This window comes from Pipistrellus kuhlii, unplaced genomic scaffold (assembly GCF_014108245.1).
Source record: "Pipistrellus kuhlii isolate mPipKuh1 unplaced genomic scaffold, mPipKuh1.p scaffold_m20_p_2, whole genome shotgun sequence".
Classification (NCBI taxonomy): domain Eukaryota; kingdom Metazoa; phylum Chordata; class Mammalia; order Chiroptera; family Vespertilionidae; genus Pipistrellus; species Pipistrellus kuhlii.
This window is the reverse complement of record NW_023425515.1, coordinates 91,981,495-91,999,271: the sequence shown is the minus strand read 5'-3', so window position 1 is coordinate 91,999,271 and position 17,777 is coordinate 91,981,495.

Genomic DNA, 17,777 nt, shown 5'->3' with positions numbered 1-17,777 from the left:
GGGATACAGAAATATGTAGACTCTGGAATTGTCCCTTCAATATTCTTAATGCCTTGCCTCCTCAACATGACATGAAATCACCTAAAACTTCTGCCCTAAGATTGCCCCTGACACATCAAAGGCTTGGGGTAGCAAGCGACAAAGTGAAAGAGCAAGGACAAAGCTGGGGCCATAGGGAGGAGGAGAGTTTTGCAGCCAGGCGGTGGGTTGGGGGTAGAAGGGGATAGTAGAGATTGTTCCCCTATAAAGGAAATGCACTGAGTAAGTGCAGCAATCTGTGCCTTAATCCATTTGCTTTCTTTGCTTACATTTTGAAAAAACAATAGCACTGATTTCATGAGAAAAGCTAGTATTTATTCCAAACTTGGAAATTGGTGTGTAAAAATTTAATGTTATTAACATTTTCTATAGTTTCCTGGAAAGTTATGACTGATCTTTTAGTCATTTACTCAATTTAGTCTTAAACTGAGATTTGAAAAACTTTGGGCTTGCAAGCATTTTTGAGCTTGCAAAATTATCCCCAACATTTTTCCTTGATGTTTTCATATGATGCTTCATAAACAGAAATCAGAAGCAGAATTTTAGAGCTGTTGATTTAAAAAAACAAAAAACAAAATCTCATTAGTGTTTAATTAACCTTACCCCTGAAAAACTTTTCCGTAGGATTAAGTTAAATCCTTTATGCTTTAATTATCATTCATTTTCTTTATTTCTACTTTCTGTGGAGATGAAAATTTCCTGATTATATTCCTTCCTAAAAGATGTCTGCCAATCCACTGGAAACTGGAAGATGGCTGATAAAGTCTCCTTTTGTTCTTTGATGCAGGGGAGAAAGAGGGTGTCAGGTCCAGGATTAAGTCCCAGGGCCTCTTCCTGACTGAGTAACCTTGGAGCTTCACTTTCCGCATCTTCTTTTACTTAACTCAGAGAATCAAAATGAATATGATTTATGTGAAAATTACTAACTTATAACCAATGTTTTCTTACCTCTTGTATGTTAAAAATGCTCTTTTAAAAGTTTTATTTTCCCTGCCTTTATGTATGTTAGGGGTTGCAGCTTGGGCCAGGGATAGAGCTAAAAGTAAAAAGTCCTAAAGTGATAATACTGGGGCATTGGCCCTAACTCAATATTTAGCTTTCTGTTGATCATTTAGCCACTGGTGTGAGTCCCGGTGCTCATCTAAAAGGCCTAAAGACCAGTGTGGTATGATGTAAAATATATATTTGATCATTGTCTCCAGTGCCTGGCATAGAACTTCAAAAATTCTTAGAATGTCCTGAGTTGCAAGGATGATAGGACTGTCTTTTGTTCTAATTCAGCTTGGATGGGCTTTCGATGACTTCAGAATGAGAGGTGGTCATCAGAAAGACCATGCCTTCATGAGAAGTCTGACATTTTCAGCCCCAGACCCCAATCTCTAGGGAGGAGAGACAGGTTAGAGGTTGAGTTCATCTCTAATGGCCGATGACTTAATCAATCACGACTATGTAATGAAACCTATATAAAACCCTAAACAATGGGATTTGAGGAGCTTCCAAGTTTGTGAACACATCCATGTGCTAAGAGGCATAGCCCAACTCCACTGGGTCCAGGGTTGTATGCTAAGGACCCTCTGGACCTCACGCTCCCTGTATCCTTCTTCATCAGGCTATTTATGTGTATCCTTTATCATAAAATGTTATTCATAAGCAAAGTGGCTTCCTGAGACCTGTAAACCATTCTAGCAAATTAGTGTACTTGAGGAGGGGGTTGTGGGAACCCCCAACTTATGGATGCTTGGTCAGAACTACAGATGACTTGATACTTGCTACTGAAGTGACGGCAGTCTTGTGGAGACTAACTCCAGGTAGTTAAGAAAGGAATTCAATTTTAGGACATCTAGTTGGTGTTGAAGAATTAGAAAACTGACTGGTCTGGGGGTGAAAAACAACCCTCTAATTTGGGAATCAGAAAAAACTTGAGAACCAACATTTAAAGCACATGTCCTGGAGTCAGATTGTTTGGTTGGGAATCTTTGCTCCTTGACTGCTCAGTATTAGCTATTTGTTGCTGTATAAAAAAAGTACTCCAGATTTAGCAGCTTAAAACAACATATTTACTATTTCATGGTTTCCATGAGTCAGGAATCTAGGCATGGTTTAGCTGGTCCTCTGCTCAGGGCCTCACAAAGCTTCAATCAAAGTGTTGGTCAGGTCTTGAGTTCTTATCTAGGCTCAGGGTCTGCTGGCAAACTCACATAGCTGTTGGCAGAATTCATTTTCTTGTGAGTACAGAACTTGTTTCTTCAAGATGAGCAGGAAAAATGGGGTCTCTGATGCTTCAAGTCTGATCTTGGGGGAAGCCCAAGATCTCCTATAAAGAGCTCACTTGATTAGGTCAGGCCCACCTGGGATAATCTCCCTTTTGATTAACTGAAAGTCAAACTGATTAGGGGTCTTAATTACATTTGCAAAATTCTTCACTTTTCCATATAACATTTTCATGGGAGTGATGTCCCATCACCTTTGCCTGTTTTTGTTGGCTATATTCAAATGGCCTTTCTTGTGTGTTTTGGTCTTTCAAGGCATTGGTCAATTTCATTCAGATTATCAAATTTGTGAGCATAGAGTTATTCATAGTATTTCTTTATTATCCTTTCATTTCTGATATTAGTCATTTGTATTCTCTTTCAGTTTTTTTCTTAGTTAGGCTGGCTAGAGGCTTACTGATTATCTTTTCAAAGAACCACCTTTTGGTTTCATTTATTTTCTCTATTGATTTTCTCTTTTTAATTTCATTAATTTCTGCTCTAATTTTTATTACTTATTGCCTTCATCTTAGTTGGGTTTAATTACTCTTATTTTTGTTAGTTGCCTAAGATGGGAACTTGGATTGTTACTTTTATATCTTTCTTCTCTATAATATGTTTATTCTATGCTATAAATTTTTCTCTAAGCACTGATTTTGTTACATTCCACTAACTTTGACAAATCATGTTTTATTTTCATTTAGTTCAACGTATTTTTAAATTTATCTCAAGGTTTTATTTGTGTTTTTTTTTTGGATCCATGTTTTATTTAGAAGTGTGTTGTTTAATCTCCACATATTTTGGAATTTTCCCATTATCTTTCTGTTATTGATTTCTAGTTTAATTTTATTGTAGTCTAAAAGCAGAAGTTGTATGACTTCTATTTTTTTAAGTTTTGTAACAACTCTAAGAGATCAACAATTTAACCAGATAGATATGTTTTATATCCAAAATTGTGGGCCCTAACGTAACATCTTATAGTATGATAAGTGAGTTTTATGGCCCAGAATATCTGTCTTGGTGAACATCCCATGTGAGCTTGAGAAAAATGTGTACTCTGCTGTTGTTGGATGAAACAGTCTATAGAGGTCAATTATATTTAGTTCATTGATGATGTTGTTGAATTCAACTATGAAGTCTCCAACAAGGTTGTGGATTCATCTATTTTTTCTTGAAATTCTATCAGTTTTTGCTCACTTTTTTTCCTTTTATTTGAGAGAGAGAGAGAGAGAGAGAGAGAGAGAGAGAGAGAGAGAGAGAGAGAGAGAGAGATGGTGAGAGAGAAACATCGATTGGTTGCCTTCTGTATGTGCCCCTACCAGGGATCGAACCCACAGCTTGGGTATGTGCCATGACTGGGAATCAAACCCGTTACCTTCTGGTGTTCAGAATGACGCACCAGTGAACTGAGCCACACAGCCAGGGTTGCCTCACAAACTCTGATGCTCTGTTGTTAGGGGCATACACATTAAGGATTGTTATATCTTCTTGGAGAATTGACCCCTTTATCATTAAGGTAATGCCCTTCCTTATCCCATGTTCTGCTGATAATAAACAAGTCAAGTACATATCCCACCAACATGCTAGGTGAGAGTATTACACCGAAGCATGATTTGTTGGGAGTCGGGGTGTGTCTACCACATCTACATACTGGCAGTGATCTTGGGCCAAACATATCACCTCTCTGTGCATCAGTTTCTACTCTTGTAAAATGAGGATGATAATTTTAACTATCTTATTGGGTCACTATGAGGATTCATTAATTAATACCTCTGAAGCTTTTAGACAGTGGCACATAGCTGGTATTTATGACTTTTAGCTGTTTCTCTTCAAAACAGAGATAACGAATCCTGCCTGGTTGCACTTTTATAGTTATTACAAAACCCAGGGGGGTGCAAGATCTCTATTAATTGAAAAGCACCACACAAATGGAGTGGTTACCATTTTAGAGCTTGTCTCCCTCATTCTTTTAAAAAATGTCACTTTTCAACTACTGTCCTATGATGGGGCAATGACACATAGTTGTCTGTTTGCATTTGTGGAAGGAAGGAAGGAAGGAAGGAAGGAAGGAAGGAAGGAAGGAAGGAAGGAAGGAAGGAAGGAAGGAAGGAAGCGTAGGCTCTGCATCTATTTATCATGTTGGTGCTTTGAGGTATTTTCTGCCTCAGTTTAGAGGCTGTTTAGGCAACAGAAAGGTCATGGAGCAGTAATCAATGAACTATGGACTCAGAATCTGCTGTATAATCTTATGGAAGTCACTTATCCTCTCTGAGCCTGCAGAGGTAAAACAAAACAAAACAAAACAAAAAAAAAAAAAAAAAAAAAGAGGGGGAGGCTGATTGAACCACGTTAGATACACTTCAGATAACCCCTTCAGTGTCCACCTTCTCTGATTTTGGCCTCATTTGTCAACTCTACCTAACTCCACATGAAATCTCTGACTCAGGCCCATGAACCCTCGTCTACTTATGGACTGTTGCACTTTTATAGTTATTACAAAACCCAGGGGGGTGCAAGATCTTTGTGCTCTCTCCATAGACCTCAGATCACCAATTTTCTATGGACCCAAGGAAGCCCTTTAGAGAGAGCAGAGTCCATCTTCAGGAACATAATTCTAGGAACCAGAAACAAAGTAATGCTAAGTCAAAAGCAGGCAAATTAACAAAAGCTCCCAGTAATGAACAAGGTTCAGAAAGGTTTGCCTAATGACCACCTCCGTAGGGTTTAAATAGGAATGCTTCCCTTCCCTCCTGTCTCCCTCACGCCATCTGTTATTTATGGTACACAGTCAGTGACTGCTATATGTGACCCTTGTTGTTGGTGTCAGGGACAACTCTGTGCATTGCAGCTTTTTGCTTTCTTCCATTTCCTGGCAGCTGTGGCCATAAGGTTGTGTCTATCCTAAGACAGTAGATCAGGATTTCTCAGGCTCTTGTAACTAAATATAAACAAATCGCTCACTCTCCCTATTGGGAAGTAAGTTATAAATAAGAAGTTGGAGCAATCTTTCATCAGAGATGCTGTGGTTACTAGGAGACAGGCACTGCAGTTGAGCTTTCTGTTGTCATTGTGTATCCACGTGGGATGGAGTAAAAGCTGTTGTTTTGTGTCTTTGGCCTTTCAAATAGTTCTTGCATTTCCTGTTTTTGCATATTCTCCTCTTTGACCTGTGTCATCAACTTGCTGTGTGATTTTGGATGAATTAATTCACCTTTCTGGTTTTCAGTTTAATTCTCAGTAAGTGTAATGAAAAGATTGGTCTAGATCAGGGATTGGCAAATTTTGGCCTACAGGCTAATAAATCTGGTCTGCCATCTATTTATAATATGTAGGGCCACGAAGCTAAAAATATTTTTTATTTTTTATTTTTAAATGGTAGAAAGCAAATTAAAGAAAAATAATGTCTTATGACACTAAATACCATACTATTTCATAGTATAACATTGTATAATTATAAAGTATAATTGATACTAATATACTGTATATTATATTTCATGAAAACTATATTAAATTTAATTTATATCTATAAATAAAGTTTTATTAGGACACACTTTTTTGTTTACATATTCTCTATGATTGCTTTTGTAGTGAATAGCAGAATTGAATAGTTGCAACAGTATGACCACATGAAACTAAAGTAATTATTATCTGCCCCCTTATAGAAAAAGTTTCCTGACCGCTATCCTAGGTTTGATCTGTGAAACACCATTTTACAAATTCACTAAATCTCAGCATGCTCCTCAACATGGGAAAGAAATTTCAGGCTTAGGTGAACCAGGCCTGAGCTACTCTGAGGGAAAATCAGGTACTCTCAGTGAGTCCTGTTAGCTGTCCTGGTTAATAGATGGCCTTAAACAGACTGATAATGTTTTGGCACAAGACTGAATTGGGCTCTGAACATTAGCCCTGCCCTTGCTCTAGGTGGCCCAGGCCTCTAATGAGCCATAGGCTTGTCCTGAGAGCTGGAGCCTGCAGTGGTTCTGGGCTGAGACACCTGCAGTCTCCTGGAGAGGCAAGGTGTTAGGATGTCACGACACTCCAAGCAACAGTGGTTTAAACAAGCTAGCAGCTCATTGGACTTTCTTATAAAAGTCCAGGTAACCCATAATTAAAAGAGACATATTACATGATTGCAATCTATGGAATTTATTTGGATACCACAAAATCAAAACAAACAAACAAAACAAAAGGATGAGAAAATCGAGGACATTTAAACATTGTATGTCTGATAATAATAAAGATCTATTGATTTTTAGATGTGATAATGATGGGAAAAATGAGATATTATGGGGGGCTAGCCATCTGAATCTGTTCCAGTAACCTAATGCATATTCTTACTAGTCTGGTAGAAGCCCGGTGCACAAAATTTGTGCACGGGGCGGGGGAGGGAGGGTGCCCAGCCTGCACCCTTTCCAATCTGGGACCAGATAGAGGTCTGGTTCATGGGTGGGGGCTGGCTGGTTTGCCCTGAAAGGTGTCCTAGATCAGGGCGGGGGTTCCCTTGGACTTGTGGTGGCCTGGGCAAGGGGCCTGTGGTGGTTTTCAGGCTGGCCATGCCCCCCGGTACCCAAGCAGAGGCCCTGGTACCTGGGATTTATTTACCTTCTACAATTGAAACTTTGTAGCCTGAAGCAAAGCCAAGCCTTCTGCTTGCTCAGTGGCTGCCGCTATTTCTGTTTGGATTTGTTTACCTTCTATAATTGCAACTTTATAGCCTTGAGTGGAGGCTTAGGCCTGCAAGGGCAGGTGGAAAGCTTGACTTCCTCTATTGTCAGGGAAACCTAAGCCTTCCTCATGCTCTCTGTGGCTGTAGCCATCTTGGTTGGGGTTAATTTGCATATTTGCTCTGATTGGCTTGTGGGCATGGCTTATGGGTGTAGCAGAGTGATTGTTAATTTATATATTACTCTTTTATTAGATAGGGTAGTCTAGTCACTGCCCCTTCTTGCAAGACCTTTTATTTAAGTATTACTCCCATTTTAGAGAGGCCATAAACCATGAGTAATACACAACCCCCAGATGAAGTTATCAGCACTGGAGCCAGGCCAGGCGTTTAGGTGTGGTCTCATGGCTCCCTCCCCAATACACGGGTCTTTTTGCAAAGTTTGCAAAAGGTCCAGACGTCTCATCCCATATTTGGGGGACAAAAAAACTGAAGAGTATAAAGGGAAAGCTTCCTCCATATTGGGGGTCTCAGGATTTGGGAGAAAAAGTCTCTCCTGAGTCACTATACTGGTACATATGAAACATCTGAAAATACCCAATAAATGGGTCTTTGCTGTGTCTCCAAGTATTCCTGTGTGTTCTTCTGTCACCTGGTAAATTCTGTAACACTAATAATATTACAATCATGTTTTTTATTTATTATTTATTTATTTATTTATTTAGCTTCATAATATTTTTTTTATTAAATTATTATCTGTGTACATATTTTAACATTGCCCCCCCCCTCCCATACATACCCTCCCTCCCAAGAGTTTTGTGTCCATTGGTTGTACTTATATACATGTATACAAGTCCTTCGGTTGATCTCTTATCTCCCCCAGATCTCCCTACTCTCCCCGCTGTAATTTTACAGTCTGCTTATTGCTTTACTGTCTTTATATCTGACTTTTGGTTTGTCAGTTTATAATGTTCTTTAATATCCATAAATGAGTGAGGCCATGTGGTATTTCTCTTTCATTGACTGGCTTATTTCACTCAGCATGATGTTCTCTAGTTCTATCCAGGTTGCTGCAAATGATGAGAATTCCTTCTTTTTTATGGCAGCATAGTATTCCATTGTGTAGATGTACCATGGTTTTTTGATCCAATCATCTGCTGACGGGCACCTAGGCTGTTTCCAGATTCTAGCTATTGTATTGTAGATTGTGCTGCTATGAACATAGGGGTGCATATATCCTTTCTGATTGGTGTTTCTAGTTTCTTGGGATATATTCCTAGGAGTGGGATTACTGGGTCAAATGGGAGTTCCATTTTCAGTTTTTTGAGGAAACTCCACACTGTTCTCCACAGTGGTTGCACCAGTCTGCATTCCCACCAGCAGTGCACGAGGGTTCCTTTTTCTCCACAACTTCGCTAACACTTGTCATTTGTTGATTTGTTGATGTTGGCCATTCTGACAGGCGTGAGATGGTACCACATTGTTGTTTTGATTTGCATCTCTCGGATAATTAGTGACTTTGAGCATGTTTTCATGTGCCTTTCGGCCTTCCTTCTGTCTTCTTTTGAAAATATTCTATTTAGGTCCATTGCCCATTTTTTAATTGGATCATTCATCTTCCCTTTATTTAGTTGTATAAGCTGTTCGTATTATAGATGTTGGAGATTAAACCTTTATCAGTGGTAACATTTGCAAATATGTTCTCCCACACAGTGGACTTTCTTGTTGTTTTGCTGATGGTTTCTTTTGCTGTAAAAAAGCTTTTTATTTTGATGTAGTACCATATGTTTATTTTCTCTTTAGCTTCCATTGCCCTACGGGCAGTATCAGTGAAGAAGTTCTTTTGGCATACGTCTGAGATTTTGTTGCCTATGGATGCTTCTAGTATTTTTATGGTTTCCCGTCTGATGTTTAAGTCCTGTATCCATTTTGAGTTTATTTTTGTGTATGGTGTAAGTTGGTGATTAGTTTCATTCTTTTGCATGTATCTGTCCAATTTTCCCAACACCATTTATTGAAGAGACTGTCTTGACTCCATTGTATATTCGTGCCTCCTTTGTCAAATATTAATTGAGCATAGTGATTTGGGTTGATATCTGGGTTCTCGATTTGATTCCATTGATCTATATGTCTGTTCTTGTGTCAGTACCAGGCTGTTTTGAGAACAGTGGCTTTGTAATACAGTTTGAAGTCTGGTATTGAGATCCCTCCTACTTTACTCTTCTTTCTCAGGATTGCTGTGGCTATTCGGGGTCTTTTATTGTTCCAAATGAACTTTTGGAGAGTTCTTTCTAGGTCAGTGAAATATGCCATTGGTATTTTAATGGGGAGTGCATTGAACCTATTGATTGCTTTAGGAAGTATGGACATTTTGATGATGTTGATTCTACCAATCCATGAGCATGGTATGTTCTTCCATCTGTTTACATCTTCCTCTATCTCTTTTTCAGTGTCATGTAGATTTCCCGCGTATAGGTCCTTTACTTCATTAGTTAAGTTTATTCCTAGGTATCTTAATTTTTTTGGTGCGATGGTAAATGGAATTGCTTTTTTAGTCTCTGTTTCTGTATGTTCACTGTTGGTGTATAGAAATGCCATGGATTTCTTGGCATTAATTTTGTATCCTGCTACATTGCCAAATTCATTTATTAAGCCAATTAGTTTTTAATGGAGTCTTTTGGTTTTTTTATATACAATATCATGTCATCTGCAAATAAGGATAACTTTACTTCTTCTTTTCCAATTTGGATGCCTTTTATTTCCTCCTCTTGTATAATTGCAATGGCTAGTACTCCAGTACTATGTCAAAGAGGAGTGGCGATAGTGGGCATCCCTGTCTTGTTCCTGTTCTTAGAGGGAATGGTTTTAATTTTTACCCATTGAGTATGATGTTGGCTGTGGGTTTATCCTATATAGCTTTTATTATGTTGAGGTATGATCCTTGTACTCCCACCTTGTTGAGAGTTTTTATCAGGAAAGGGTGTTGGATTTTATCAAATGCTTTTTCTGCATCAATTGATATGACTATATGATTTTTATCTTTCAATTTGTTTATGTGATGTATCACGTTTATTGATTTGCAGATATTAATACCAACCTTGCATTCCTGGAATAAATCCTACTTGGTCATGGTGTATGATCTTTGTGATGCTCTGCTGGAGCCGATTTGCTAGAATTTTGTTGAGGATTTTGGCATCTATGTTCATGAGGGATATTGGCATGTAATTCTCTTTCATTGAGTTGTCTTTATCTGGTTTTGGTATTAGGGTGATGCTGGCTTCATAGAAGGAGTTTGGAAATGTTCCTTCCTCTTGAATTTTTTTGAAAAGTCTGAGAAGGATAGGTTTTTGTTCTTCCTTGAATGTTTGGTAAAACTCTCCTGTGAAGCCATCTGGCCCTGGGCTTTTGTTTGCTGGAAGCTTTTTGATGACTGTTTCAATTTCTTCCCAAGTCACTGCTCTACTGAGATTTTTAGATTCTTCCTGATTGAGTGTTGGAAGGTTGTATTTTTCTAGGAATATGTCCATTTCCTCCAGGTTGTTCAGTTTGTTGGAATAGAGTTGTTCATAATATTTTGTAACAATCCTTTGTAATATTTCGGCGGGGTCTGTTGTTATTTCACCTCTTTCGTTTCTGATTTTGTTTATTTGGGTCCTCTCTCTTTGTTTCTTGGTTAGCCTGGCTAGAGGTTCATCTATCTTGTTTATTCTTTCAAAGAACCAGCTCTTGGTTTTGTTGATCTTATGTATTGTTTCTTTATTCTCTATATCATTTATCTCCGCTCTGATTTTTGTTATTTCCTTCCTTCTGCTTACACGGGGTTTTTCTTGTTGCTCTTTTTCTAACTCTTTGAGTTGTAGAGTTAGATCATTTGTTACCATTTTTTCTAGTTTTTTTTGCAATAGGCTTGTAGGGATATGAACTTCTGTCTCAAAACTGCTTTTGCTGTGTCCCATAGATTTTGGATAGTTGTGTTTTCATTGTCATTTGTTTCCAGGATGTTTTTAATTTCTTCCTTGATTTCTCTGGTAACCCAGTCCTTGTTTAATAGCATGCTGTTTAGTCTCCATGTGTTTGATTTCTTTGGATTTTTTTCATTGTAGTTAATTTCCAGTTTTATGCCACTATGATCTGAGAAGATGCTTGATATGATTTCTATCTTCTTGAATTTGAAGAGACTTTGCCTATGTCCCAAAATGTGGTCTATCTTTGAGAATGTCCCATGTGCACTTGAGAAGAATGTATATTCTGTGGCTTTGGGGTGGAATGTTCTGAAGATATCGATTAATTCCATCTGGTCTAGCGAGTCATTTAGGATTGATATTTCTTTGCTGATTTTTTGTTTAGATGATTTGTCAAAGGGTGATAGTGGGGTATTAAAGTCTCCTACTATGATTGTATTGCTATTAATCTCTCCCTTAATGTCCTCCAGCAGTTTTTTATATATTGGGGTGCTCCCGTATTGGGTGCATATATGTTTACCAGGGTTATTTCTTCTTGTTGGATTGCTCCCTTTAGTATTATGAAGTGGCCTTCATTATCTCTTGTTATGTCCTTCACTCTGAGATCTACCGTATTTTTTGGACCATAAGACGCACCGGACCATAAGACGCACCAGTTTTTAGAGAAGGGAAATGAAGAAAAAAAGATTCTGAAACAAATAGTGTCCTAAAATATTTTCTGTGCATTAAAACCCAACATCACAGTCATAAACACATGTAATCAACCCTGTAAAGTAAACAGCAGCATTTAGAACCATTTTAGAGCCGGGCAAGCACACAGAGACCACACAGAGCCGGGCAAGTAAAAAAACTTTTTTTTTAAAGTATATGTGTAGGCTATATTTGGACCATAAGACGCAGGGATTTCCCCCCCCCCCCCCCCACTTCTGGGGGAAAAAAGTGCGTCTTATGGTCCGAAAAATACAGTAATTTGTCAGATATAAGTATTGCTACCCCAGCTTTTTTTTTTTCATTTCCATTTGCCTGGAAAACCTTTTTCCATCCCTTCACCCTCAGTCTGTGTGCATCTTTTTTTCTGAGATGGGTTTCTTGTAGACAACAGATATATGGGTCTTGTTTTCTTATCCAATCCGTTACCCTATGTCTTTTGATTGGAGCATTTAGTCCATTTACATTTAAAGTTATTATTTATAGATACTTATTAGACGCCATTTTTATTCTATACCCCTGTGTTCCTTCTTTGCTTTCTATTTCTTTAATTTTACAGTAGACCCTTTAGCATTTCTTGCATTGCTGGTTTGGTGGAGATAAATTCCCTTAGTCTGTTTTTGTCTGTGAAGCTCCTGATTTCACCTTCAGTTTTGATTGATAGCCTTGCTGCGTATAGTATTCTTGGATTCAGACCCTTCCTTTGCATGACTTTGTATATTTCATCCCATTCCCTTCTGGCCTGATAAGTTTCTGTGGAGAAATCAGTTGCTAGTCTGATAGGGGTTCCTTTATATGTAACTTTCTGTCTCTCTCTGGCTGCTTTTAAAATTCTTTTTTTGTCGTTGGTGTTTGCCAGCTTAATTATAATGTGCCTAGGAGTCGGTTTTCTGGGGTTCATTCTGCTTGGGACTCTGCGAGCATCTTGGATTTGTGTGGGTTTTTTTCTTCTCTATCTCAGGAAAGTTTTCTGTCATTATTTCTTGAAATACATTTTCCATGTCTTCCTCAATTCCCTTTCCTTCTGGAACCCCTATTATTCTAATATTATTCTAATATTCTTTTGTTTTGTATTGTCCCAAAGTTCCCTTAGACTTTCCTCCTGTTTTTGAATTTTTTTTTCCAGAAGCTGTTCTAATTGGGTATTTTTTTCCATCTTGTCTTTTAGCTTGCTGATGCGGTCCTCTGCTTCTTGTAATCTACTCTTGATGCTTTCTATTGAGTTCTTTACAGTAGCGATGTCATTTTTCATTTCTTCTTGGTTCTTCTTCATTTCCTCTTGGTTCTTACTCATATTGTCAAATTTGTCTTCCATTCTTTTTAGCCATCTTATGATCATTACTCTGAATTCTTGCTCTGGTAGGTTGCTTGCTTCTATCTCGTTTACTTTCTTTTCTGGTGAAGCCTGCTTTTCTTTCATATGTGGGCTGTTTTTTTGGTCTCCCCATGATCTAGGATGTCTGGTTGTGTAGTTCTCTCTCTCCTGCTTTGATTTAAAGGCACAAAATACAACACAACCAGGTACAACACACAAGGCACTGAATAGAAATGTGTTTGCAATATTAATAACCACCAATAAAGGTGACTAGAACCCAGCTAACAAAAACATACAATCAAACAAGAAGCATAGGCAAATCAATCTTATAAAAAAAAAAAAGCATACAACTTCAGTATAGTTAACATTCAACATACAACTTCAAAGGGTTAGAGAGAAAGACTGTTTTTTTTTGTTTTGTTTTGTTTTTAGGACAACTGCGAGGGAGGTGTGAGTGGGCTTGGAGCAGGTAGTTGGAAATTAGATATATACAAGTAGGGTGAAATTTTAGGAGGGGGGAGACAGAAGGAATGGGGAAAATCTAGAGCAGAAAAGGGTTAAGATAAACGGGGTACCAAAGGAAAAGATTGGAAAGAGGGTGAAGGCATAAATGTAGGGTTGAGATAGAATAAAGCGTTGGAGAAGGAAAGATAGATAAAGACTATAGATCAGTAATCCTGAAATAAATATATATATATATATATATATATATATATATATATATATATAATAAAATGAAATAAAAATAATAAAAATAAACAAAAGAAAATAAGATGAAAAAGGTAAATTAGTAGTAGTAATAATGTTGATTACGTATACAATGTAATAATTATAAAGATAAAATCAAGTGAGGAAAAAGAAAAAAAATAGTTTCTTGGGAAAACGTTGCAAATAATAAAAACAAAAATAAAAAACAAAAATTTAACAATTAGAAAAAAATAATAAAATTTTAAAAATTTAAATAGAATTTGCAGTAATGAAGGTCATTTACTTCCTCTATTGTTATGATCCAGTCCTGATTTTTAGGCAGGTTTTGCTTTGTTTTTATTACACTAGAGTCAATTTGTGAATTAGCCTCCGGGGGCAGTGTTTCTAGGTTGACTTCCCAGACTCTAGAGCACATGTGTCAAACACAAGGCCCGCGGGCCAAATCCGTCCCGCCAGGCCTTGCAATGTGGCCCGCACCGCGCTGTCATCACTGCACTCCGCTGCGTTTCCATCACAATGACAGTTTATGACTGTTCAGTAAACCATTCGGCCCGCGATTTAGGCTGGATTTTAGATTTTGGCCCCTTCTCTGATTGAGTTCTACACCCCTACTCTAGAGGGTGATGGAAATGCAGCGGAGTGCAGTGATGACAGCGCGGTGCGGGCCACATTGCAAGGCCTGGCGGGACGGATTTGGCCCGCGGGCCTTGTGTTTGACACATGTGGTCTAGAGCCTCTCCAGCTTTTTTTTCTTCTTTTTTCTTCGTCCTCTCTGAAGCAGGAACTACGGAGGGGGGGGAAGGGGCAGGTCCCAGCGACTGCAATCTCCCGCAACTCTCCGATATCCCTCTGAGCCAGATCCAAATGTGTTGCTCTTTAGATATCTACCCTGTTAGGAGCCCCGTTCACTTTCACTGGTGACACCCACCCAGCAGCGGGGGGCTTCTACTTGTAATCACCGCCCTTGTCCTCCAGCTTCCGCGCGCGTTCTGTGCGTGCAGGCTTTTTGTTTTCGCCGGGAGCACTCTCCACCCTCTCCCGTGAAATCGACCTTTTCGCCGAGCAATGGGGCACTCCTGTGAGGCCAGGTGTTCGTGCCACCTGGGATCCGCTTTCTGGGGGTCACAGATGCTTGGTGGTCACTGCGGCTGTGGATATTCAGGCCTCTATCTTCCTCTCAAGATGGCGAGGTTTCCCTGTCCAAGCCGGTAGGTAGCTCTGGGCAGGGACATAGCCCACGTGGATGCTTACCTGTGAGGGGTACCTCTGTCAGTGGCCCCCCAGCAGTTTCTTCTGGTGTTTGCTGTCTCCCAGCTTGCTAATAAACACTCACAGCAGAAGACTTTCAGCTGCTCTCTCTTTCTGCTTCCGGACAGGGTTCAGAATCCGCCCATCTATTCTTCTGCCATCTTACCTCCTCCTACAATCATGTTTTTAAGAGTCCTTACATGAGTACAGAATATTTACAGATGAAATGAGATCTCTGAGATATGCCTCAAAATAATCCACTTGGGGAGGAGTGGAAGTGCATGAGGCCATATAGGAAAAGCAAAATTGGTTAGAAATTGGTAAAGATGATATGTAGGTCTTCATTGTATTATTTTCTCTCATCTTATGTATATTTGAAAATTTTCATAATAAAAAGTTTAAAATATTTAATGAATTTTCATGCACTGGGCCTCTAGTTGGTTAATAAAATTATATAGGTTTCAGGTATACAATTCTATAATACATCATCTATATATTGTATTGCATGTTCACCACTCCAAGTTAAGTTGTCTTCCATCACCATTTATTCTGCCCTTCACCTTCTTATATCCCCTATTCCTCTGGTAATCACCATACTATTGTCTGTGTCTATGAATTTTTGTGACTGTGTTTTTGCCTAATCCATTCACCTTTTTCACCCAGCCCATTAATCCCTCTCCTCTGATGGCTGTCAGTGTATTTTTTATATCTATGAGTATGTTTCTATTTTGTTTATTAGATTCCACATGTAAGTGAAATAATAAGGTACTTTTCTTTCTCTGATTGGCTTGTTTCACTAGGCATAATACTCTCCAGGTCCATCCTTGCCGTTGCAAAGATAAGATTACCTTCTTTTTTATGGTGCAGTAGCATTCCATGTGTAAGCATATCACAACTTTTTGATCCACTCATCTACGAATAGGTACTTGGGCTATTTCCAGATCTTGGCTATTGTAAATAATTCTGCTATGAATGTAGAGAAGCATATATTCTTTCTAATTAGTGCTTTGGGTTTCTTTGGATATATTTCCAGAAGTAGAATCACTGGGTCATGGACAATTCTATTTTTAATTTTTTGAGGTAATTTCATGCTATTTTCAACAGTGGTTGTACCAGTCTGTATCCCCACCAACACTGAATGAGGGTTCCATTTCCTCCATATCCTCAACAACACTTGTTGTTTATTGATTTATTGATGGTAGACATTCTGGCAGGTGTGAGATGATATCTCATTGTAGTGTAATTTGCATTCTCTGATGATTAGTGACATTGAGCATCTTTTCATATGTCTATTGGCCATCTGTATGTATTTTTTGGAGAAGAGTCTATTCAAGCCATTTGCCCATTTTTTAACTGGATTGCTTGTTGTTATTGTTTTTTTTTGTGTAGAGTTGTGTAAGTTCTATATAAATTTTGGATATTAACCCCTTATCACATTTTATCATTGACAAATATGTTCTTGCATTGAAAGGGTTGTCTTTACATTTTGTTGATGGTTTCCTTTACTGTGCAAAAACTTTTATTTTGATGTAGTCCCATTTATTTATTTTTTCTTTTTCCCCTGGCCCAAGGAGATATATCAATAAAATATTTCTACAAGAATGTTTGAAATTTTACTGCCTGTGTTTTCTTCTAGGATTTTTATGATTTTGAGTCTAACATAGAAGTCTTTCCGATGGTCTTAGGTGACCCTGCTAGCAGTTTTCAATCTGTGGATTGTGACCCACAGGTTGAAAATTGCTGCTATAGAGCCTACGACCATTGGAAAATACAGATATTTACATTATGATTCATAACAGTAGCAAAATTACAGTTATGAAGTAGCAATGAAAATAATTTTATGATTGGGGCTAGCTCAGGGCAGGGTACATCATTAGAGCTTAAGAAAAAGGTGTTTAGTGAATAGATGAATAGATATTATATCTGTTCAGTGAGTGGCCTTCCTGTAAATGGATGATTCTCAGTGAGGGGTGGGGTGTGGAGAGAAGGCAGGTTGTCATACAGGATATAGGTTGGCATTCTGAATCACCTGCAATTATTTTTTTTTTACTTACCTGACATCTTATCTCCAGGCATATCATACCAGAGCTTACAATGTGCTACTTCAAGGGCAAAAAGGCCCACTTCACCCAAAATACATTTCATACAAGCAGCATGATAATAGAAGTTCCTTTAATAGGATGCAAAGCCTTTCAAACATAATCAAAGATAAAGGTTGAGGTACATATACCTTCATCCAGTATGATGTGATAGAAACACCACTGACTAGACCAGAAGTTAACAAAGCTGGCCTTTAGACCTGCCTTGACTTTGTGTTTTTTTTTTAATTTTTTAGATGTCTTTCTTGATAAAGGTATTACATATGTGTCCTTATCCCCCATAATCCCTCCAACCACCCCACTCATGCCCTCACTCCCCTCTTGTCTGTGTCCATTAGTTAGGTTTATATGCATGCATACAAGTCCTTTGGTTGATCTCTCCCTCTTACCCCACCCTCCCTTATCTTCCCTCTGATGTTTGACCATCTGATTGATGCTTCTCTGTCACTGGATCTATTTTTGTCCATCAGTTTATGCTGTTCATTATATTCCATAAATAATGCTCTCCAGTCCCATCCATGCTATTGCAAATGGTAAGAATTCCTTCTTTTTTACAGCAGTGTAGATGTACCACAGTTTTTTTAATTCATTTATCTGTTAATGGGCACTTAGGCTGTTTCCAAATCTTAGCTATGGTAAATTGTGCCACTATGAACATAGGAGTGTATCCTTTCAGATTGGTGTTTCTAGTTTCTTAAGATATATTCCTAGAAGTGGGATCACTGAGTCAAATGGGAGTTCCATTTTTAGTTTTTTGAGTGAACTCCATACTGTTTTCCACAGTGG